Source organism: Pinus tabuliformis, chromosome 5_1 (genome assembly GCF_031772625.1).
Source record: "Pinus tabuliformis cultivar Carrire ecotype Pingquan chromosome 5_1, CPIR1, whole genome shotgun sequence".
Lineage (NCBI taxonomy): Eukaryota > Viridiplantae > Streptophyta > Pinopsida > Pinales > Pinaceae > Pinus > Pinus tabuliformis.
In genome coordinates, this window is record NC_142305.1 from 184567133 (window position 1) to 184592258 (window position 25126).

A 25126-nucleotide genomic window follows, 5' to 3' on the forward strand; every position below is an offset into this window, starting at 1 on the left:
CTTGATTGATAGAGCAAAGATTTCTTGTCTAAAAGGTGATTAAACAGCCAGAGGTTGATTGTATGCTTGTTTTGCAGACTGACTATTGTTTAAGTTTACAGAGGTGAAGAGAAAGCTATTGACAGCTTAGTCCAAGAAGGACAAGAAGAAAGAAGAAGTCATTGGCATAATGAAAACTTCTACAAATGAGTCCTCGAATTCTACTCTCTTCACAAGACCCTTTGATGAAGACATGAAGCAAGAATTTTCCACCATGATGGATATGGTGAGAGAAATGTATGAGGATGGAAGAAAGAGCAGCATGCTTAGAAAGCAACTGAATTCCATGAAGGAAGAGAAGTAGTTGCTTGCTAACAAATTGCAAGAAATGCAGAGGCAACTTCGTATTGCAAATATGAACCTGAAGAGGATGCATGAGTTGGAAACACAACTATTTGTTGCCCAAGAAGCCTTAGTCAAGTACTAGCTTGAAGAAGAGGTAAGCCATCCCAATCAAATTCCTCTGAGAATGCTTATGTTGGTTCTTTTGAGAAACATACTAAAGGCATAGGTTCCAAGATAATGTCCAAGATGGGCTATGAAGGAAAGGGCTTGGGAAAGGATGCACAAGGTATTGTTGAACCAATAATGGTTGAGGAAAGGCCTAAATATTTGGGTCTTAGCTATGGACAGTCTTATGGAGAGAATTCCAAAGCTGCCATGAAAGCCATTTAAACAGTCCCAAGAAGGAGTTTCATTTCATGTCCTCTATCTCAGAAGTGTGAAGGTTGTATCCAAGAGGAATACAATAGCTTGAAACATCAATTGCAGGATGCAGGTGTTCAGAAGCACACACTTGAACTAGAGAGTTGGGGAGACTCTAACAGCCTTGAAGAGTTTTATGGTGTTCCAAAGGGAGCCACTTCTTCATTTGCTTCACCTCCTCATGAAGGCAATAAAGGTGAAAGAGGCAGGTATAAATCTGTTTCTAAACACATTCCTTTTGATTTTGCAAAGCACGATGAATTTCCACATATGTATGGGCAAAGAGTTGCATGTTCCTTTTGTGGTTTGGATAACCATGATGTTTCTAGATGTTGGAAGAAAATGGCTGCATACAGGAAGAAGAAGAAGGAAAAGAAGCAAGAAGCCAAAGGTCCATTGGACAAGGCAAATCATGCTATCAAGAGGATGCACATGCAGTGCACTTACTGCCATAAGCAAGGACATCTTTCTGCAAAGTGTTGGACACTAAATCCAACAATGCTTCCACCCAAGCTGAAGAAAGTGGAAAGAGAAGATGGCAAAAATGGAAGTAAAGGTTCCATGAATGATGTGTCTCAAAATGATTCACATGATGATGCTGATGTGCAGGCAAAGGTAGTACCTTTGAAAGGGATTGGTAAGGAACAGTTAGAATTCTTATCCGATTGAGATTGCATGTCTATTGATGCATCTACATTATATTTCATTTCATCTTTGAAAGTACAGTGTGCTTAAGTGAAAGTTGAGGGATGAAATGCATGCATTGCATGTGATTCCATGTTGACTTGAAAGAAGTTAACTTGGTCTCCAAATGGAGACAAAGATGAAAGTTTCATCTTTTGGAAAAAGAGTCCTAATGGTCTTTTTCTACATGCTTGACTTGAAGGGTCATTTGTTTAAAGGCATGTTTTGTGGGCTTGTTATCTAGTCCATCATTTGTATGCAGATATAAGACATGGAGGTGTTCATAAGTTGTGAAAATCTGTTTCTTTTGTTGAAGCAAGAGTTTAGTCCATCTAGTTGTTGTCTGTATGCCTATTGTTGTTAATAGTTGTTGTTGGCAGCTTGTCAAATAGGTACAAATGAAATTTTTGTGGAGCATATGTACTTCACACTTGTTTGAGCCACCATGGATCAATGATCAAGGCAAAATAAGCTCAAACCACCTTCTATGGCCATTTCAGTAGAAGTTCTGTAGGAAGGCAAGGAGGAAGAGAGTTCTTCTTAGGAAGACCAACCCATCCAAAGGAGGGAAGTGGTCAAAAAATTTGGTTCAGAGGCACTATGCAAAGGCAAGTGTAGGGAGGCTGAAAGAAGAGGGTGAGTCACTCTCATTTACTGTTCAGATCACTATATCAGTATTTTGGAGACCAAAAGTTCTTTTAATGGGAAGGTGTGATCCAAAAATGGATCCTAGATAAACCTCTAAGTCTAAAAGACTTCATGCAAGAGGTGAAAAGTGCCAAATGGTACTTATCGTTTGTAAATAAGAGGAAAATGAAAGTCACAGGCTACTCTCAGAAATAGTCTCATTGCAGGGATCCCTCCATTCTAAATCCAACACAACTTAAATGGGCGAAAACAGACTTCAGATGGGAAAGCTACCATAAAATGAAGCTGCCCTTTTTTAAAGGAAAAAGAGGCAAAAATCCTTTGAAATATGGGTCTAGAAACCCTCTAAGTCTTCCAAATCTCCCTAAAGGGCGAGACCACCGAGAGAGGAGAAGTCTTGGACTTATCACATTACACTATCGAGCCTTAAAAAAAACATAAGAAAACCATGACATGAGCCTAATTGGAGGCTTGAACAGTGGTTTCACAGGGGCCGTCGGATCTAGCTGATCAACGGTCCAGATATGATCAGCATATCGCATCGGCAGTGATTGGCGGGTCAGAGTGGAGGCATGGCGCGATGGACAGGGGCAATGTGATGGAGCGATCACCGAAATCGGCGAACAATGGAGCGGTCATATTATATGTATATGTGCGATAGTCTGACTGCAATCGCTGATATCAGCGAATCAGTGTCGGTGATACCAAAGGGGAAGCCAAAGGGCCATTGCGACTAGCAATGCGATATGCCTAGACTTGATAGGGTTCTGAAATGGAAACATATATATTTTGGAATCCGCCAAATTTCGATTTTTAATGTATTTTGCCTGTTTCTTTTATTAAACGAAAAACAAAGGGGCAGGCCAATTGCGATTGCGATAAGAAATCCCCAAGTGGACCCGATAGGGATATAAAACAGGATTATAAAACTTTGAAGTCCAGAACTGTGTGTTCTACGGATTTTTCCCGTGTGTTTGCAGCGTTTTCCTGTGTAGCAGAAAACGACTGTTCCAAAGGAATTTTAAGCGCCGATTTCCCTGTCTGTTGCCAAATATGTGGCATCCATCCTAGGAAGCGTTTAGCAATGACTGCTAACGCTCATAGGAGGAAAATCGAGGGATAGTGGCTCAAAGACCGAGAGCCTGAAAAGGAAAAACCAACGGGCAACACCGATTTGGCTTTAAAGCCATGAAATGTCAAAGACAGAGAGCCGCTGAGTTATTGTTGGTGACCAAGTTGTTGTTTGTTGCTAAATGTTGAAAGTAATGGCAGTAGAGAAGTGAAAAGCAGCTGAGGGAGCCTTTGGGGCCACTTGAAGTTTAAGGGGAAAGCCAGAGAGCTGAAGGTTGCAGAAGGTAGAAAGGAGCCAGAACAGAGGAGCCAAGAGCCAAGAACCAGAGCCAAAGAGCCAAGAGTCAGAGCCAAGAGCTAGAACCAGAGCCAAAGAGCCAGAGTCAGAGCCAAGAACCAGAACCAAGAGCCAAGAGCCAGAGCCAAGAGCCAGGGCCAAGAGCCATAGCCAAAAGCCAGAACTTCAAGAACCAAGGGATAAAAAGGTGTCTGAACCCACTGTTTATGTGTAGAACAGTAGGAGTTGAGCCAAATAGCTTGTAAAAAGACTTACACCATAATCCCAGAGAGCCAAGTCAAATTGACAAGAGCTCATGGAGATGCACCCAAGATTTGTGGGTGAACTCCTAATTAAATTGCTGCTTCTATGTGTTTGTTTTTGTTGTTGCATTATTCACTATTATATGCATTTATATATCAGTTTAATCACATTCACATATCAGCACAAACAACAGATTTTAAATTACATAATCAGTTAAAACAAATACAAGCTTACACCTATATTTTCAAGCATTTCTCAATTCCTCATTGGTTAATCAATGGACTTGGGAACATTCAAGCTTTGGAAGTGGGAGAGGTTCTTGTAAGTTAGACGAGAAGCCTAAGAGCCCAATTTTTAGATCATGAGGGGTATATTGGTGCACAAGCAGTATAATCATCAGAGTCTTATTTTCATCTCTGGTGTTGCTCTGCTATTAGTAGGCCTGGACAGTACCCCAGCGGAGTCACGCAGAAACACAAGCATCACTCTGCTACCAGCGAGCCTGGTCAGTACCCCGACGGAGTTACTTGTATCACCTCTCTGCGCAGGAAGCCTTTCTATTCTTTTGCCTTATTCATTTTTCATTTTTTCAAAATTTTTCACTTTTTCACTTTTTCATTTTTCATTTTCATAATTGTGCATAGCACTTATTCATTTCAGAGGTGGAAGAGGGATCCTGACTTATTGGGAGCAGAAGAGTTTGTTCCTTCAAAGCAGTTTATATATATCTCCAACGTGCTTGTTAAGGTTTTCCCCCTCACCTTTCTCTACTTGACTGAGTTGACAAGGATTAACCCAAAGGCAACCGACTAGAGTAGGTGATACTAGTTAGCATGCAAGCATTGTGTTTTCACCAAGGTTCACTTTGAACAGTACATATTTTCCATTGATGTATTGTTGGGCAGCGGATCCCCCCACAGCATGCTTTTGGGGCTTAAAGCCCGAGTTTTGGTCAATGTAATGTAAAGACTCTGCGAAGTACAGGTGCGGAGCGCGAAAGCCTAGGATGAGTCATAGGGTTGTCCACCTTAAAATAATGTAATTTAATGTAAAGTCGTGTCGGCCTACCCATGGTCCGTGGACGATGGGATTGTATAAATAGAGCGAGGCTCTAAGTGTAAAGAGATTTCTGAGTTTTTGGCAAGTAATAGATAGATGCAAAGGCATGGTTAGAGGATAGAAGTGGATCTGAAGGTAGTGGGTCATAGTAGTAGGTAGAGGCTTTGCAGCTGAGTGCGCAGAGGCCTAGTAGAGTTCGCAGTTGATTGTGTGGACCCCTACAGCTGAGTGCACAAGGCGGAGTTGGGATTGTAACTGAACTTGAGTATTAATAAAAGATTGATTCAGAATATTGTGCGTCTGTTTGTAGATCTGTATTTCTATGTTCTGGTTATCTTTAGCCATCTATATTGTTTTCGAGTATGCGCGTTTATCAGAAAGTTGAATAAGTAATAAGAATTTTGGGCCCGCACAAACTAAGTTAAGCACTAATACAATAACACAGTAAAGATCAGATCAGAATAATACTGTATTTACAAAGGTGCACACGAGTTGCAAAGGCTAGAAAGCTATGCGGAGCAACGTAGCGCGCAAGATAGGATCGTGACAGAACCTTCATCAAGACATTCCTAGGGTGCGGAAACCTGGTTCCAACACCCTCCCATACTAATTCGGGTGAGACCTGAGTCTGCGCTCCACGGACTGTTGCTGAAAGGGCCAGTAGTACCGGATTTGCTTGGCTAAACTCACTGCTGAACTTAGGTCAGGCCCCACGTAGCCAACAAATGGTTCCATTGCCGGGACCGGGATCTGCCTAAGGGATGTCTAATGTCGTGCCATTAGAACCCAACAAAGAAGGAAATTGAAGAGTGGTTGGACAAGAAGATTCATGAGTTCGCGACACAGGAAAATAGAACTCCGCAGGTATTTGAGAAAAGGCTACTGGATCATTACGTGTATATAGAGATCCACGAGATTTTCTTTGCATCCTTTCCCTATGAAATGTATGAGTGGATTGCGAGATTAGCCAATAGCCAGGGAAGGTGTAAGCTCGACCAACCGATAGTGTGGACTCCGGAATTAGTGCACAGATTAGAGGCATCAGAAGACAATATCGCGCGAGCTGTGGACCATTGGCTCGACTGGATAATAGGGGGATTTATCACTAAGTTTACCGTGGACACGACCATGAGCTACATCGAGGCAGAATGATGTTTTCTCAAGGGACCGCAAGGTAAGTATATTAAATCATTGAATACCTGGATTAAGATGCTGTTATGTGAAAAACGGGTTACGCAAATAAATTAATGTTTGGGATGATGCAGAGAAGAAATATCTACAAAGGTAGCGGGGAATTAGCAAACAACCCATTAATTTCACCTTTGCGAGAGAGCGAGGAAGAGCTCACTCGGGTTTCTCTCAGAAGTGCATCAGTTTGATAAGGCAGCGAATTCTGTAGTTACCACCTCCACCCATGCCACCACCCGCTTCACCTCCCTCACCTCCATCCCCACCCACTCCACCTCCACCAACCCCGCAATTTAGCATGGCGAGCCCAATCAAGCTACCTGTATTCAGAGGAGTAGGGATTGAAGATCCAGACTAGCTCTAGTTCATGGTAAGAGAAGCGTGTGAAGCGCAAGGGGTCACGAACGACAACATTAAGAAGGATACATTGGTGAGCACGCTGCAAAATCGCACGTTGACATGGTATATCAAGCACTCTAATGACCACCCAAACGCAGGGATAGCAGAGATCCAGAATGCGTTGAACAAAGAATTTAGCCGGCCAAAATTAGAGAAATAGTTAATTATTGGGTTTAAAGAGATCACGATGCTTCCAGGCGAGACGCCCTGGGATCTGGATCAGCGGCTGAAGAGTACGATCCTTGAGGCTAATATGATGCTAATGGATGCGCAAAACCATGCATGGTTTATGGCATCTCTGACACCGCACCTGAGGACGACGCTGTCACAACAAAAGTTTTCAACCCAGGCCGAAGCATTGGAAATGGTGATGAGGTTGCATGAGACCCCGATACAAGATCCTGGGTTGGGGGTTCAACAAATCTACGTGCAACTACAGAATCTCTGCCTGGAAATGCAGAGCTTGAAGCAGGATAGGGCACTGCGGCCAGAGGCGCGCAAGGAAGTATGGTGCATAAAATGCAAGGGCCAGGGCCATGACAAGGATCACTGTTCGGTATTCGCGAACTACTTGGTAGGAAGGGGGCCAATGCCGTTGAGACTAGAGGCATAGGCAGGGCCGAGTGCGACACCCATGTTATGGTGTGCGATCTATCAAATAGGAGGAAAACACATGACGTATAATTGTCATTCTTTGCAGAAGTATACACAGACTCCCCAGCAGTTGTTTTGTAATTTTTGCAGGTCATTCGGCCACGACGAGCGCACTTGTCGCATTTACGATTTAATGATGGATCATACCGCAGCCTATAGGATGCAAATAGAAACATGAGCCCTCGACCCAGTTGCGGGGATGGCGCGTGCTAAATTTCATGGGCAAGGTCGAGGGCGAGGAGGAATGGGACCAGGAAGGGGCCGCAGACAGTTAATTTGTTACAATTGCGGAGGACCAGGGCACTACACCTGCAATTGTACAAACTCAACAAGAACATCCTGTTCATACTGTGCCTAGTTTGATCATGAAATGATGGATTGTCCTACGTTGATCGCACATATGCGTGAGAAAGGGGTACTCCAGCCTCCTCCGACTTAGAATATCCAAATGATGAGGTCTGAACCACACGAAGAAGACCTAAATGTGAACATGATGCTCAGAAGCGGTGCGACCACAGGGGAAGATAAGGGGAAGCAGCCTGAGCAAGATACATGGGTTTGTAAGGCTCCCGGAAAGGAACTTGAGTTTGACTTAGAACACGCAAAGGAGACATTCATGGAAGCTAAGAAGAGATTCACAGAGGCCTCCACTTTAGGTAGTAAGGATCAACCAGAGACAAGAATATATCCTTCCATGCTCACTACCTTTTTGGAGACATGCATGAAACTGTTGTGCGACAATAAGGCAGTTAAGGGACTACACGAGTTGATCACCAGGTGCACAAGGTCAGGGGAAGCGCAGGTAGTTCGGAAACTGGGAAAGCATGCATTGTGCACCAGGAGGGAAATGAGATTGATGGCGTAGATTGGAGAGTACGAAATGGATCAAGTCATCCTAGATCTGGGATCGGACGCAAATGTGTTACCGAATCAAACATGGGAATGCATGGTTAGGCCCGCGTTGTAGTGGTCCCCTATTCAGTTACGAATGGAAAACCAACAGAATATTTTCCCCATGGGAAGGTTGCAAGGGTAACAGTTGATATCGAGGGCACAAGCAAACAGATAGACTTTGAAATAATAGAGATTGTCGATGACAGCAATCCCTATCTCGCGTTGCTAGGAATAAACTGGGCCACTGATATGAATGGAGTCATCAACCTGAAGAAGCTGAAGATGATTTTCGAGAAGAAGTCCCTATGCGTAGTAGTCCCGCTAGACCCAGCCGAAGGAGCGCGGTACATTGAACCAATGCACGACGATGAACTGGATTGTATTTACTAGATAACAGCACAGCACCAGGATCGGGTGAACCCGACTGCAGATGGGAGAATCTCGTGGGAGCACGTCAGCTCCTGTGCTTCGAACTCAGACGAAGAAGTAGAGCACTGGCAGAACCAGTTGCACGAAGTGACAACACTAAATTGCAACATGATGATTAGATCACTGTGTTGCGTGACAACAAAGGCCAGGGAACTACCAACATATGATGGAGTGACAACGGTGGATGAATTCTTGGACAAGTTTGAAAGCACAGTACTAGAACAGTAGCGGTACAATGCATGGTGGAGTACACATCAGGAGACCATTGTAAATTGGTGTGAATGTAGAAGGCAAATGCGCTTACAGTTTGGAAGCCCCCAGCGTCGAATGAGAGTCTGGCAGCTAGGACGAAGTAGCTTGCGTGCCCACCTGGGTCGCTGGGTGTAGACGTGTGCTGTACAGTCCACACAAGCACACCCCCGACTAAGGATCGAAAATCGGAACCAGACGCAGCAGCAAGAAAAGCGACATGCACCACAAACATTCCACGTATAAGCATTAAAGAAGGTATGCGGGATCTTGAACAAGGTTCACCATGCCAGACGAACTGATTGGGACCTGTGCATACCAGTGGTTCGATGGGCCTCTAGGGCCATGTACAAGGATCTGAGCGTGGGGATGATCCCGAAGATGACGGACAGAGTCGAGGCCATAGTTTTGGGAGGAAGGTATGCTCACATAGTTGGAACAATACACGAGGACCAGGACGAAGGAATTATGCAGCCGTGCGAGGTTGAACATATGAAGGATTAGGAAGCCATTCGCTGGGGGAACCTTAAGTTTCTCGATCTCAAAGATTGGGTACGACTGAGGAAGAAAAGTGTGTTAATGGATGCAAAAATCAAAGAACTGGAAACCGAATCCATGCAAGCATGCTGCGTCAATAAACTAAGAATGACCGGGAAAGATATGGGCTGAAATATTATTGCATTAGAAGATTTCCGCTGAGAATTTGTGGCTCTACTACCATGGCTGCAATTGCACATTACTAGACAAAGTAACCTGGGGAGCGCACTGCATAAGGAAGAACACGTGGTGCTCACTGTCGCGAGGGAAATTGAGGAGTGCCCGCAGACTAGGTGTTGAGCTCTGAAACTACATCTCTCCTACACATTTTCCTAGACTTTTTCCCCTCACCAGTACCCCATAAACTATCAAAGTTCATTGCATATTGATTCTAAAAGAGAATTTAAGTGGCTTTCTAACTATGTTTTTTTGTTTTCTATTTGAATTAGATTTTTCTCATTAGCTGCGGAATGCAGCGACTTTCTGCCGCTGATTCAACTTTTTGCAGTTGTTTTTGTTAAACTATAGGTTGCAGGTGTCATCAGGAAAAACAGGACATGTGGGCAATTCAAGAATGACCTGGACATGGATCAAGTCCTATTGGTTTAGCCGGATTCATTAAGGAAAGCCGTGGTCAATGGTGGTCAAATGGTGGTCTAACAAAGGAGTCCTATGGCAACAGGACTCTGTTTTCAAACATGCGAAGGATTCGTGGCCATTCCTAGATCCCTGGGGTCATGTTGACAGTTGTAGACTGCCCCACAATGCGAATCCAACAACCACTTTCGATAGATTGAATAATCTTGGCAACCATTATGCTAAACTCATGGACGCTGTCCTTTTACGTGTCCTCTGTTGAAGTAGTTTCATAAGAAAACAGTTATGTAATTTTCCCTATAAATAATGCATTTGCATATGCATAGAACTAGTTAGTTTTTTGATGTCGTTTTGCTGTTAGTCGTTGTACTGTGCCGTGAACTGGTCTTGCTGTTGTAACAAGAGGAGTCTCCATCTGTTTTGCAATATATCAAGACTCTGTTTTATATGACTGTGTGGGTGTAATTCCAGACTGATAACGTGTTGACCAAGGCCGTGCAGAGGGCCCCTGCACGCTGAGGTTTTGTTTTCCTTATTTCTATAAAGTTTTTATGTATTGTTTCCTGATTTCCATTGCACATATTTCATAGTTATCCACCTGTGTATATTTCATTTGTTATGGTATTAAAATTTCATTCCTGTACATGATTTTTCAAGATTTGTATATTGTTGCTAACACTGATCAGTGTGTGTGTGTGTTTTAGGATAGAGTAGGCCCGGGCATTTTCATACAATTTTTGCAATAACTAGTGACATGGGATTAGCCTCTCTGCTGACTTTGCTTTTCTTAGTTTTTTTAATTCCAATTATGCTTTGATTTTAGTCTTATTCACTTGCTTTGTTAGCTAGTTTAGATATCAAATTTCTCATATCATTGATGTTATCTCCTAAAGCCATAGCTTAGACTACTTGGCGAGCTATCAGACTATGAATGATGTGATTTGATTTTAGTTTTACTTTTCTGCAATTAGATATCAAATTGCTCATATCATTGATGTTATCTCCTAAAGTCATATCTTAGACTACTTGGCAAGCTATCAGACTATGAATGATGTGATTTGATTTTAGTTTTACTTTTCTGCAATTAGATATCAAACTGCTCATATCATTGACGTTATCTCCTAAAGCCATAGCTTAGACTACTTGGCGAGCTATCAGACTATGAATGATGCGATTTGATTTTACTTTTATTAGCTTGCAGTTTTTTGATTTGTTGGGTGCAGTAGCTTAACTCATTTTTCTTTCTGTATTTAGATAAGCAGCAGAGATAATGATTTCATGATCAGTAGTTCATTATTTGTTTGATTTGAATAGCAGCACATTTTCATTCTTGTTCAAGTATTAATTTCATCACTAGTATGTTCTAAGACCTTCTGAAGTGTTAAGTTCTGGAAATCATTATAGAGGACATAATTGCCTTAAAATCTATACCCAAACTTGCCTTCTAAAGTATTCTTAAAACTTAGGAATAGGATTATCATTTGCATTAGGAGACAAACTGAGATAAAACCCCCAAAAACAAGATAAAATTGATAAAAAGTAAGAAAGAGGTTGTCTTGCACATATAGTGTGCCACACTTCATCAGTTTACGACTCCCAGATTGATAATTAATGTAGCAATTTAGGACATACTAAATTGACTAAACACTAGGCTGGAAATTGAATTGAAGCCTCGCATAAGTGGTGCGACTACCTGACTATTCGTATGGAGCACAGTCTCAGTGCTCCAAGCAGTTGAAAGAAAGCGCGAGACTATAAAAGAGTCTATAGGGGGACTGCGCGATAAGGGGGTTACGCGTAGGGTTAGTATGTCATAGGGGTCGCGCTCGCGCATAGGGGGCTGCACTGCCGCACAAGTAGGCTGGGAAGTGACTGTTGGTGTCACTATTCATGACAAGATATCCAATTTAAGACAAAAAGGAGCAGGCGGCGGGCAATTAAGACATGGAGTCGGAACTAGATTGGGATGATTTGCCACCAAGAATGCATTAATGACTCAGAAATGGGGGGAACAGTCAAATTCAAATTTGAAAGATGCTATAAAACTACCAAGGTTGGCCATGAGACAACACTTGTTTGTTTGAGATTTGAGCTGTTACAGAGAGCCCATAGTGTTGAGCACCAAGCGGTGTTTGAGCCTTCAAAGTCGCGAACAACTATAGACAACTTGAACAAGACGACAACTACCAGGAGACGTGTGTTGTACAGTCCACACAAGCACACCCCCGACTAAGGATTGAAAATCAGAACCAGACACAGCAGCAGGAAAAGCGACGTGTGCCACAAGCGTTCCACGTAGAAGCATTCAAGAAGGTATGCGGGATCCTAAACAAGGTTAACCAGGCCAGACGAATTGATTGGGACCTGTGCGTACCAACGGTACGATGGGCCTCTAGGGCCATGTACAAGGATCTTTGTGTGGGGACGATTGTCCTATCGTGCACTAGGAAACTAAGCACGGTACGACAAGGATCTAACCAGCAGCTGGAGCAGATTGTAGAGGAAGCATGTCACTGTGCCCCAGAGCTGGAAATTGCGAAAGACCTACCAGTAGGGCTGCGGATCCACAAATTGGCCAGTGGATTCCGTGAGGTAAAGGAGGAAGCAACGAGGATCCAGATGGACCTCAACCTATAGATTGTTGAACTGCGATTAAAGGCGTAATCATCCACGCCTCTGGAAGTTCGAGAACAGCGCGCTGACACTATCCAAAAAGGGTTGGAGGAAATAAGACAGGCAGTGTAGACCTGTACGGGTATGTTGGAAGAATCCTTCGTGGTCCTCACTTCCTTACAGGAGGACCCCACCATACAACGCCTGGAAACAGAGGTGTGGGAGCTTCAAGTACAGTATGACAGTGCATGTGGAACGACGCAGACAGTTGTCCTAACCCAGTGGCTGGCGAAGCTACAGCAGGCGAAGGCATTGAAGGAACAGTTGGATGTTGCGTGACAGAAAGAGGTTGTACTTAAAGCATGCATCCAACATTGGATTGATGAGGCTTTCCACATCAGTGCCGATATCGAATGAAAGATCACACAAATGAAGGTGATGCATGCTTTAAGACAGGGATTTTCCCCTTAAAGCGAGCATTCGACCAAAAGAGTAGAGCAGATCCAGCAAAAGGCAGAAGAGTGCGCTGCAAACCTTCGCACAGCACAGACACAGTTGGAGGGGCTTCGTGCAAAGATCATAGCACTAGTGGTGACTCGGAACAAGTCACGATGATTGTGTTGGGGGCCTGTTAGGCAGCGGATCCCCCCACAACATGTTTTTGGGGCTTAAATCCTGAGTTTTGGTCAATGTAATGTAAAGACTCTGCAAAGCACGAGCGCGGAGTGCGAAAGCATAGGATGAGTCATAGGGTTGTCTGCCCTAAAATAATATAATTTAATGTAAAGTCATGTCAGCCTACCCATGGTCCACGGACCATTGGATTGTATAAATAGAGCGAGACTCTAAGTGTAAAGAGAATTCTGAGTTTTTGTCAAGTAATAGATAGATGCGAAGGCATGGTTAGAGGATAGAAGTGGATTTGAAGGTAGTGGGTCGTAGTAGTAGGTACAGGCTCTACAACTGAGTGCACAGAGGCCTACTAGAGTCTGCAGCTGAGTGTGTGGTCCCTTGCAGCTAAGTGCATAGGGCGGAGTCAGGATTGTAACTGAACTTGAGTATTAATAAAAGATTGATTCAGAATATTGTGCATCTGTTTGTAGATCTGTATTTATATGTTCTGGTTATCTTTATGCATCTATATTGTTTTTGAGTACACACGTTTATCTGAAAGTTGAATAAGTAATAAGAATATTGGGCCCGCACAAACTAAGTTAATCACTAATACAATAACACAGTAAAGATCATATCAGAATAATACTGTATTTACAAAGGTGCGCACGGGTTGCGAAGGATAGAAAGCTGCGTGGAGCAGCGCAACGCATAGGATATGATCACGAACCTCCAAAACCTTCATCAAGACATCCCTAGGGTGTAAGACCTGGTTCCAACACCCTCCCATACTACTTCGGGTGAGACCTCAGTCCACGCTTGGCGGACTGAAGCCGAAAGGGCCAGTAGTACCAGGATTTGCTTGTCTAAACTTACTACTGAACCTGGGTCAGGTCCCATGTAGCCAACATGTATCATGGACTGAAAGTAGAAATTTCTTCATGAGAGAGTGGACAACAGATAACCAAATGTTAATAGCTATACATGTCCTCTTGTACTTTACCCAGGATTGTTTCAAGAGTCACACACATTCCATGTGAAACTAACCTATGGACATAAACAAGCAAACAAACCAAAAAGCAAAGTAAGAAGTAGAAGAAAATGCGAAAGCAAAGCGATTAAGAAAAGAAACAAGCAAGCAAACAAACACACAAAGAAAGAAGCAAACATGCATGCAAGCAAACAACTCAAAAATAAAACATTACTCCTACTCCTAAGCTAGCAGTGCATGGGTCGTCTCATGTGAAGTGATATTTCCAATGTAGCCATTGGTGCATTGGTTGACCCATGTTAGTGAAGGCATGGTTCGCGAACAACATAGCTGTGTGAACCAACAGATGTGAAAGATACACCAATGAAGACAGACACACTTTGAGCATAAATGAGTCCACAGAACAAAAACAAGTGGAAGTGCATGAACTGTAGTCTGTGGACATATCATGATGATGTGTGACCCTACGTGCAGGTGCTGAGCACACGAATACTCTTGACTATGAAATGCAAGAACATGTTAGGAAGGTAGACCACTTATGTTGTGCAAGTGTGCTTGCTAAGTAAGATTCCTCCAATGCATGAGCAATGGGATCGTGTAGTTCGAGTGGAGGAAGTGAAATCTGAGTGTTGGATTTTTCTTGAGTGCATACATATGAGTGATGAAGAGCCTTGGGACAATTTCCTGATCAGAAGTGAAACCAACCTTAGGAGAGCGAGGGCCTGACATAACCATCAGCTTGGGCTGAAGTGCCTTGATAGTCTGGGGGGTTTCGACTTTGTTGATAGATGGATCACCATAGACCTATAGTTTAGACGAATTAACAACGAGTGAATCAACATTGTGATCAGATGATGAGGTAAAGAGATCACGACAACCAAGATCAGAAAATTCAGGATGTTGGTCAACATCCTCATGATTCGATGAATCACACAGAGGGGTAGATGAGAAGAAAGAATGTTCATCCTCTGTGTTTCGATAAAAGATAGATGAAAAATCAAGTGGATGTTTAAAGAATGATTGGTCCTCTCCATTGTCGGTTGATGGACTGACATTCGGTGTGTCCTGTGAATTATGAACAATGGGTGCATCCATGGACAGGGATACACATGAAAAATCTAGGATGGCAGGATCATCAAGGATGTCATGAGAAAATGTAGGGGGGATGGGAAGACAGGGATGGTCCTCTCCTGCAGGTGGATTTTCAAGCTCCTAGTCACACTCTTCATGAATGACAGCGCATGTTGGTTGTGCAAAACCAACTCATTCAATAGATCGATCCTCATTCAGAATAGGTTTAGAGTCTGGAATAAAAGAACATAAGATAGTGCAATCCGGAGGATGATCAGAATACAAAGACAGAGGTTGAGGTACAAAACACATGTGATAACCCAATGGATTCACAACCAAGCTTGCATGAAAATCGGAAGAAGAGATGTCGGGAGGATGTGATGGTTGAACATACGTGTGTTCATGCTCTCCCACATCACTCTGCGATGGTGGAGTTGTTTGATGAGGGGACGATGGACGGTCACTTGTGACAATGACCGTGTCCATCTATGATTGAGCAGCTCCATCACCGAAGTATGCTGAGCGGGGTGTTGGGCCGCCAAAATTAACATTCACTTTCACTCCATTTTTCACCTTTATCCTCATTTTGTCACCTCATTCCATCACATTATCACTACATAAACCTACATTATCATTACTACATGAGTTCGCATTTACATTTTCCAAAGTTATTAATTTCATGTATTTAGAGTGAATTTATGATTAAAAGTTAGAGAAATAACATGTATTTGCTTATACCTAAAAGTGGCTTGAGTTTGATGACATGTTTAGATCATTTGGAAGCTTCCAAGGAACCATTATGTGGCCTCCCAAGATCATATTCGAATTTCAACTCAAGAGGTGGACCATATTCCCAGGAGAAAGATCATGGAGATCTTGATGTGTCATGGGATTTGTATCTAGTATTTAGGGATAAGTTGAGACAAGTATGGTTCTAGTAGATATTTAAGGGATCTACATTTATTGAGTAGATATCCCTAATTCATGTATAAATAAGAGGAGCATCCTTCAAAGAAAAAAAACAGTTGTCATTTATTCATTAGCATCAGATTTATGATTGTTTAGTCAGCATGAATAATATGATGTTCTCCAAATCATGAGTTATGAGTGTTGTTTGATTCTTAACTTGTGATAGTTGTTCATGTGTGCTCATTGAGGAATGGAAGGATCCCCATACCAATATAAATACACTTTGTTGTAGAGTGATGTTTATAGTTGTGAATATACTACTTTTAATTCTGGATGTTCATCTTATTTCTTTGGCGTAAATACTCGTAGATTATTTCAGTATGAATTCATGTTATGGCCATGTTTTGTTGTGTGAAGATTGATCTCCTTTCATTATCTAGTTTTTATGTGAGAAGGACAACCAAGACCTCCTAATTTAAGAGCCTTTTCTCCATGAGCTAGACTGAACTTAAACAAGATTTACTTTCTTATATTCTTTCCTAGATTAAATTTAGGTGAAGATTGATTTCCTTTCAGTAGCTAGTTTTTATGTGAGAAGGACAACCAGGACCTCCTAAGTTAGGGGGCTCTTCTCCGTGAACTAAGAACTGAAATTAAAAAAATATTTACTTGCTTTCATTTATATGCTTTCTTTCCTACTTTCTTAGATGTTTGGCAATGTTATTATAGAAAGATTGTAGAGGGACAACCAGGACTCTTGAACAAGAGACTCTTCTCTATCTTCTAAGGTAAACTAACTCCATTGATCAAACATTTTTATGCTTTCGTAAAATAGATCTAAATATTTTCTTTTCAAAATAGTTTAGATTTGTAATATGCATTTCCATTCTAAACAAAATTTCTATCCCAATTTCATATGAGGTCCCATATATGTTGGTTTGCTTCTAAGTTTACGAACCCCTGGGTTGATAAATTAAATGACAGGGATTTAGCATACAGTTAAATCGCCCTACATTTTGGCGCTAAAAAAAAAGTCAATTTTATTTTAATTTAAAAAAACAATACAAAATAAATTTCATTTATAAAATTTTTAATAACAATACAAAACAATTTATTTTTAAATCATACCTTTCAACTAACATACCTTTCAACTAATTTTTATTTATTTATTTAATATATTTAATATATATATATAAAAGTCAGGTCCTTAATCTAACTAACTTTTATTTATATATTTATTTAATATATATATATATATATATATATGATATAAGTCAGGTCCTTAATCTAACTAACTCCCATACAAGTCACGGTTTTTTATTAAACTAATAGTGTAATCATCATCTCTTTCTTATATAATCTAACTAACTCTCTTTAAATTATCATTTTTGACTTTTTGACTACAGTCCATAACTCAAAATTAGTCGTTCATCAAGATAGCCATTGGAGGCTCTGCTCAGACTATTTAGCATGCAAAGCTGGATCTGTTTCTTCAACTTGGATCTGTTTCTTCAACTTGTCCTGATGATGAGCCACACTGGTTGGTTCAAAACGCATCGAAAAATGTCTCTCTTTATGTGATTTACGCCGAAGTTCTACTTATAAATACAAAACAAATAAATTAATTAATTAAATTCATTTTAAATATTTTAATTTAAAAAAAAATAATAATTAAGAATATGATTTAATTTGTTGTATTTTTTATACCATACAAAATAAAAAAAATTTATTCTTTAAAAAAAAAAAAAAAAAACAACAAAATACTACATAATAAAAAAAACAACGCTATGCAACCCAACCTGATGTAAAAATCCATTGCATAAAAATTGAACAAGGATCGAAAATTGTGCTGCACAGAGAACGTCATAGTGCTGGAGAAAATCCGTTGAAGAAAAACCATGCGAAATTGCAAGTTGGAATTCAATTTTGGATTTCTGCTCGGGTTCTTCTTCTTTCAACCTGTAAGAAATAATAATCTATGGTCTGACTGATATCTCAGATGATGGGCTCGGATCCACGTCAGGATCTCAACAATCTGCCCTCTAGATCGCTAAAAATTATCACAGGGCCTCATCCATTCAGATTTTTGGTGGCTACCTACTTTCGAGCCATGAATGTTTCGTTGCCATCTCCACTTTATACAAGCTTGTTCAGAAGCGGTTGGTTGCCTGTTTGTCGAGTCAGCAAGATTTGAAAGCAAGAATGTCCCACTAAACCATCCACGCTACTGGAATGGCCTTCCTCACACGAAGAACCCACACGACAACATTGATCTCAATCTGTCTATTGAAAATTCCTTTATGACGGTTTCAACTGCCCACAATTTTTCACGCATCTGCTAAACTTAATTAGAGAAAAATCCTCAAAATTCATGTAAAGTCGGCCTCTCGATTTCCTATGATCTCCTGCCGATTTCACAGGATTTCCTGTATCCCCAAATCCCAACGTATTTTATCTATTAGGTCCTTTTGGGAGAAGTAGCAAGAAAGCTTGGACCATCGACTTGAAAAAAAGACCTGCTTTGAATGAAGATACTATTCAGGGTTGGGAGAAAATGATCTTCCTCTATTTTCCAAGATGGTGCTATGGGTTTTTGGCTATGGGTTCTTTGTGTGGAATCCAGGCTTTAAGGCTGATGAAGAATTCGTTGGATACATCAAGGGTTACCGAAGAGTTTTTTATTTAGCTTGTACTTTTCACCGTGGGACTCCACAATCTCCAACTCGGACCTGTACATTGGAAGCACAAGAAGGAGTGATTTCTTGGGGTAGAGCTTACTGTATGGGAGGAGGGCCAGAGAAGGAAAGATTGGCTTTGGAGTATCTGGAGAGAAGAGAATGTGAATATGATCCTAAGGCCTCTGTAGATTTCTACATAGAGGAAGGAGAATTCGCAACCTCATTTCTGACTAGAGTCCTAGTATTCATATCAACTCCAAATGAAAGCATAGACAAGTACTATCTGGGCCCAACCCCATTACAAGAAATGGCACAGAAAATTGCTAAAGCTATTGGCCCATGTGGGAATAACCATGACTATGTTTTCAAGTTGGAACAGGCCATGAACAACATTGGCCATGCAGACCAGGGAGTGATAATGCTTGCAAATGAAGTGAGGAAAATTCTTGGAGGCTTTCATGACGTTTTACATCTATCACGTGAATACTAATAGCTCTGGCATCCCACAATTTCCCATGGTTGGGAATTCAGAGGTATTATTACTTCAAAAGAAATGGATTTTGTAGCTGGTAATGCGCTGGCGGTAACATGTAGGTCTCTAGATTTGGCTCAGGTGGACACTGTTGATGGCTTACACAAACAGTTAGATGATTATTTTGATGTGTTTGGACAAATGTTTGATAAGGATGAAACGTCTTAAGAAGAATCAGAAGAAATTGAATTAGAGAATTTTTTATATGATGAAAATGGTGAAGCTTGCGAATCAGTTACTAATGTTTTTGGTGCTGAGGCCCGAGATGTTCAAAACATCATAGAGAATCCCGTTGAAGAAGCATTAGGCCATGAGGATACTTCCCAGGTTCTGGAGCAGATGCGTGCGCCTCCCGAGGATGAGTCTATTCCTGTCATAACCGTTGAAGAGCAGAGTGAAGCGTGAGAAAGAGAAGGCTACGACAAAACAGAAAGAGAGTGAGGCATGAGATTTCTTGCTTTGCCTTTGACTGACACCAACCATACTTTTAGCCTTGCATAGCCATCGATCGGACGACAGAGAGAAGAGAAAGAGAATGAAAACAATCTGGACTGTCCAATGCGGAGTGTGATGTCGGTTCTAGGTTTTTCTGTCTGCGTGGCCACTTAACACAAACCTTACCTGTTAATAAGTTTTCAGAAGAAATCATATTCGTTTAGTTGTAATTGTTTTGTACACTTATCACCTATTAGAATGAAAACAAATATAACCTCCTATTCCATGTATTTTAGTTGCTCTAGTTGTTACTTAACATAAAACATCATAATTAGCCTTATATTACATTAAATTTCTTTCAAAAATTCAAGATAAATGGAAAATTAGCATGTATACTAAGTTGAATATGATTAATTTGGGATTAAAATCTTAAAGCATGACAAAAAATTAAAAATCAAAACAGTTAAAAAAATATTTAAAAATCAATACAATTAAAAACAAATAAAAATTAAAAACAAATAAAATCAAAACAACTAAAAACAAATAAAAATTAATAATCATAATAATAATAATAATAATAATAATAATAATTGCAAATGGACATTTCATAACTCTTGAAAACAATTTATGCTAACTTGCTTTCTTGGAGTTACTTCAAAGGAACTTGCACGCAAAGGCAATAGGTAAAAGAAATTCATTTTATTTTATTTCGTTGCTAGCATTGATGCTTGCATTTTATGTCTTTCAAAAATCTCTCACAATTTTCATGCAGGATTTGTACTAAGAATTTACAAGTGTGCAGACGATCCAAGTTCATGCAAATGTGATCTCCAGAAATCACATTCATCATTGAAAGCTTGAAGGAGTTAATTACATATGTCATGACATTTGCCGCTAGACAGAAACCTTTTGTGTCATGATATGTTTACCCACACTTCTCCTTCAAAGCCTCACCAATCATCTGTTTTGGAGTCCACTGGTTCATTGACTTATCCATCATGACTTCATATATGTCTACTTTTCTAAGTCGCATACATTTTTTCCTACTTTTTTGTTCATCTTTTTGCCTCACGAATAAACCATCCATCTCTCTACATTCCCTTGTTTTCCTTGCCATAAAATCTATTTGACTGTGACATCTTTTATCTATAGTCCTATCAATCATTTTATGCGAACTCATGTTGACTGATGTGGGATTCCTGAAGGACAACCTATCAACAAGTCTTGACCCATCGACCTCAACGCCTTATCTAGGGTAAATACTAGAGTCATTATTAGTATCTTGAGGCTTGCATGCCTTAATGGCAAGTCTTCTTGCCAACAAACAATGGGAATACATTGATGTCCCTTGTTTTTTGGATCTTGCAAGTGGCTCGTCGTCTGCTCATGTATTCGCACTTCGCAAGATGTACTTAGGTACCTTGGCACTCATTGACATTAATGGTGAGTTTGCCTCTCATTGGTTAATGACATTCATCAATGACCGGTAATCCAATGAATTCTTTCCATGTTCAACATAGACACATTTATTCACATGGAAAGAATTGTGCCACGATAGGGGACGACATGAAGACTATATGGTTCGGTAGCAGATTCAATAGTATTTTATACTTTGGAATAGATTCAGTAGTAGTAATAAAGGATCCACATTCACGACTTCATTCATCATGTATACAAGCAAGACACATATCACATTCTTGTATTCTTCATTCCATGTTTCAACAGCAGGAGATACATTTTTCTACATATACACAGTTTGTTCACTTAGGTAAGTAAGCGTATGTTCTTTTATAGCTTTTTACCATACAATTCCTTTAAAACTAAAATTATAATTTTTGGAAAATGCTTTAGCAATTTCATGTTCATACCTCATATTCACATTTCGTTATAAATATATTGCATTCATATTCCATTATCACATTTCATATGTCATATATGTCCTTTATGCAGATGTCATCCTAACCGACATACTTTTTCCAAACAACTACTATTGCATTATGATTCAAACGTTACATGTTTTGCAAATAATGATCGAAGAATGAATGGTTGATTAAATGTTTTCAAAGTATTTTGATGCAACAAAAAAACAACAAAAGTATTGTTACACAAGAACCAATACTAATCAAATTTTGGTTGTCACACAAGAACCAACCAAAATAATATGTTGCAATCGAATGTTTTTCAGAAAGAACACTTTGCAAAAAGAACAAAATTGTCAAAAAGAAAAATATGTGAAGTTAAAAAAAATTGATATCAGCCAAAGTTCATATAAAAGCAAGACAATGCAAAAATATTAAATCATGATAAAGTGAATCAATGCAATAGATTGCATGAGGACATGCAATAACTTAAGTTGGGGGGTATGTTGGGGTTCCAAAATTAACATTCACTTTCACTCTATCTTTCACCTTTATCCTCATTTTGTCACCTCATTCCATCATATTGTCACTACATAAACCTACATTATCATTACTACATGAGTTCACATTTACATTTTCCAAAGTTATTAATTTCATGTATTTAGAGTAAATTTATGATTAAAATTTAGAGAAATAACATGTATTTGGTTATACCTAAAAGTGGATTGAGTTTGATGATATGTGTAGATCATTTGGAAGCTTCCAAGGCAGCCTTATTTGGCCTTCCAAGATCAAATTCGAATTTCAACTCAAGAGGTGGACCATATTCCAAAGAGAAATATCATGGAGATTTTGATGTGTCATGGGATTTGTATCTAGTATTTAGGGATAAGTTGAGACAAGTATGGATCTAGTAGATATTTAAGGGATCTACATTTATTGAGTAGATATCCCTAATTCATGTATAAATAAAAGGAGCATCCTTCAAAGAAAAAAAAACAGTTGTCAGTTATTCATTAGCCTCAGATTTATGATTGTTCATTCAGCATGAATAATATCATTTTCTCAAAATCATGAGTTATGAGTGTTGTTTGATTCTTAAGGTGTGATAGTTGTTCATGTGTGCTCATTGAGGAATAGAAGGATCCCCATACCAAGATAAGTACACTTTGTTGTAGAGTAATGTTCATAGTTGTGAATATACTAGTTTTAATTCTGGATGTTCATCTTATTTCTTTGTTGTAAATACTTGAGATAATCTCAGTATGAATTCATGTTATGGACACGTTTTGTTGTGTGAAGATTGATCTCCTTTCAGTAGCTATTTTTTATGTGAGAAGGACAAGTAGGACCTCCTAAGTTAGGAGCCTCTTCTCTATGAGCTAGATTGAACTGAAACAAGATTTACTTTCTTATATGCTTTCCTAGTTTAAATTTATGTGAAGATTGATTTCCTTTCAACTAGTTTTTATGTGAGAAGGACAACCAGGACCTCCTAAGTTAGGAGACTCTTCTCCATGAGCTAAGAACTGAACTAAAAGCAATATTTACTTGCTTTCATTCATATGCTTTCTTTCCAACTTTCTTAGATGTTTTGAAATGTTATTATAGAAAGATTGTAGAAGGACAACCAGGACTCTTGAACAAGAGACTCTTATTTATCTTCTAAAGTAAACTAATTCCATTGATCAAACATTTTTATGCTTTCAAAAAATAGATCTAAATATTTTATTTTCAAAATAGTTTAGATTTGTAATTTGAATTTACATTCTAAACAAGCTTCCTACACCAGTTTCATCTGAGGTCCCATATATTTTGTTTTTCTTCTAAGTTTATGAAACCCCCGGTTTGAAAAATTAAATAATAGGGATTTAGAATACCATTAAATCGCCCTACATGGGGCTTGAGCTTGAACTTCTTGGGATTGATAGATTGGATAAGGGAATATTCAAATTTGCCCATGAGATATTGAAATTTCATTTGAATTTTCGGTCCTTCAAACATGAATAGATGGAAGCGCTCCAAAAAATCCATAAGTGATTCATGCAAGGCTTTCTGTTGTTTTATAAAATTTTTATCAAGTACTTCAGGATCAAAATGGTGGAAAACAGATTCGATTAGGTCACCGAACTACTTGAATGAGTGCACAGAGTTATGAGGTAGTGTGCCACACCATTATGATGGGTGGTTGCGAAGTGTGTGTGCGAGCAGCGAACAAACCTTTGTTTCATTAAAATCTTCCATGCCCTCCATGATCGCATAGAAGCCATTTAAGTGCACAGGCCAAGCCACTTCGCCTTCACCATCATACGTGATTTGTGACAAGTGATCCCAGAACTCCCTCTTGATGTGAAAGATATGTCCGTTGGACATACATTTTGGATGAAAAACTATAACAAACTCCATGATAGATGTGCGAAGACTCAAACAGATGATGAGGACTCAGCTTGTCATATGGCCCTCCTTCTAGCGCCAAAAATGTTGATGGTGCTGGACTCGCCAACATGTCAGGGTATCTCCCTGGTAAGAATTCCCAATTAGACCTCAGACTGTTTGGTGTAGGAGTCCCAGTGCAGTATTGCCTTCACTGTCATTTCGCACAGAGGCAAGTAAGATGTCCCTATTGGTAGCAAGGGTGTGAAAGCTGCGGCAAGTCAAGGAAGGTGCATGAACGGTTCTAACACACGGAAAGTGAGGTGAGTGTGGCCCTTGGAAACCTGTGATAACACATGGCTTGGAAGGGAACACACAAGCAAAGATGCGTCACAAACTAGAAAGAAAGTTAGCAAGCAATCCAAAGCAATGGTTAAACCAACAACACATTTCAGTAAGATTCATACATACTCATACAAAATAGTCCATACATGCATGTGCAAGCAAAAAGATACATATATCATTTAGAGTAACAAGATAGCTGGAATACAATACAACATATGCATGAAATGTGTTGGCTCTGTTATATTAAGAAGTGTAAGTTCTAATCATACAATACATCCATGTCTAGCCACTAGTTCCGATAGCAGAACGTTACAATCATAACCGCCTGCTCCTCCAAAGAGATATACTAGCTCTACACAATGGAGACGCCAAAGCTCATTATAATATTGTCCAAGCTTTCTCTAAGATATTGTTATCAGAAGCTTGGCTAACCAAAATTCTTTACAATGAGTTATGAGGTTCTATTTCTAGCAAAGGGTGGGGTGACCCTTGACATTCCTCTTTGTGACCATTCGTCTATCCTCATGACTCTTCAACTACTCTATGACTGTTACATTCAACTATCGACACTTGAACTTCCACTTGACAAGACATTACATACAATCTGCACATGTACCCATGTGAGACAAAATAGCTTGAGCAAGCCATGCAAGACATCACTAACACTCGGACCATTGTGGTGAGACCAACTCTTTGACATCCTTGTGATGGTCGATGGTGGCGAACTGATGCCAAGCTTGGTCGTCCATGATGGTGTTTGTGCGCTCAATGGTGACATCCTGCTAAAAGCGAACTCTTGCCTCCATTGCATCTAGGTACACTGATATGGCCCCTCAGTCCAACTCATTTGATAGCATGCACATCATCATCTTGAGTGTGGCTGGACCAGCAACATACTAATGCATAGTGTCTGTGCTGATCTCCAAGTGTGTGCTAGAGACCATGCACATCAAATTGTAGAAGTACATGTTCAACTCCAGTCAGACTTGCTTCCTGTCTTCACCTCGGTGAGTG

General features: G+C 40.1%; 1 pseudogene; it reads left to right on the forward strand.

The window, feature by feature from the left end:
• The first annotated feature begins 18454 nt into the window (after window positions 1–18454).
• On the forward strand, window positions 18455–19058 carry LOC149164026 (gamma-glutamylcyclotransferase 2-2 pseudogene; annotated as a pseudogene).
• The last annotated feature ends 6068 nt before the right edge of the window (window positions 19059–25126 follow it).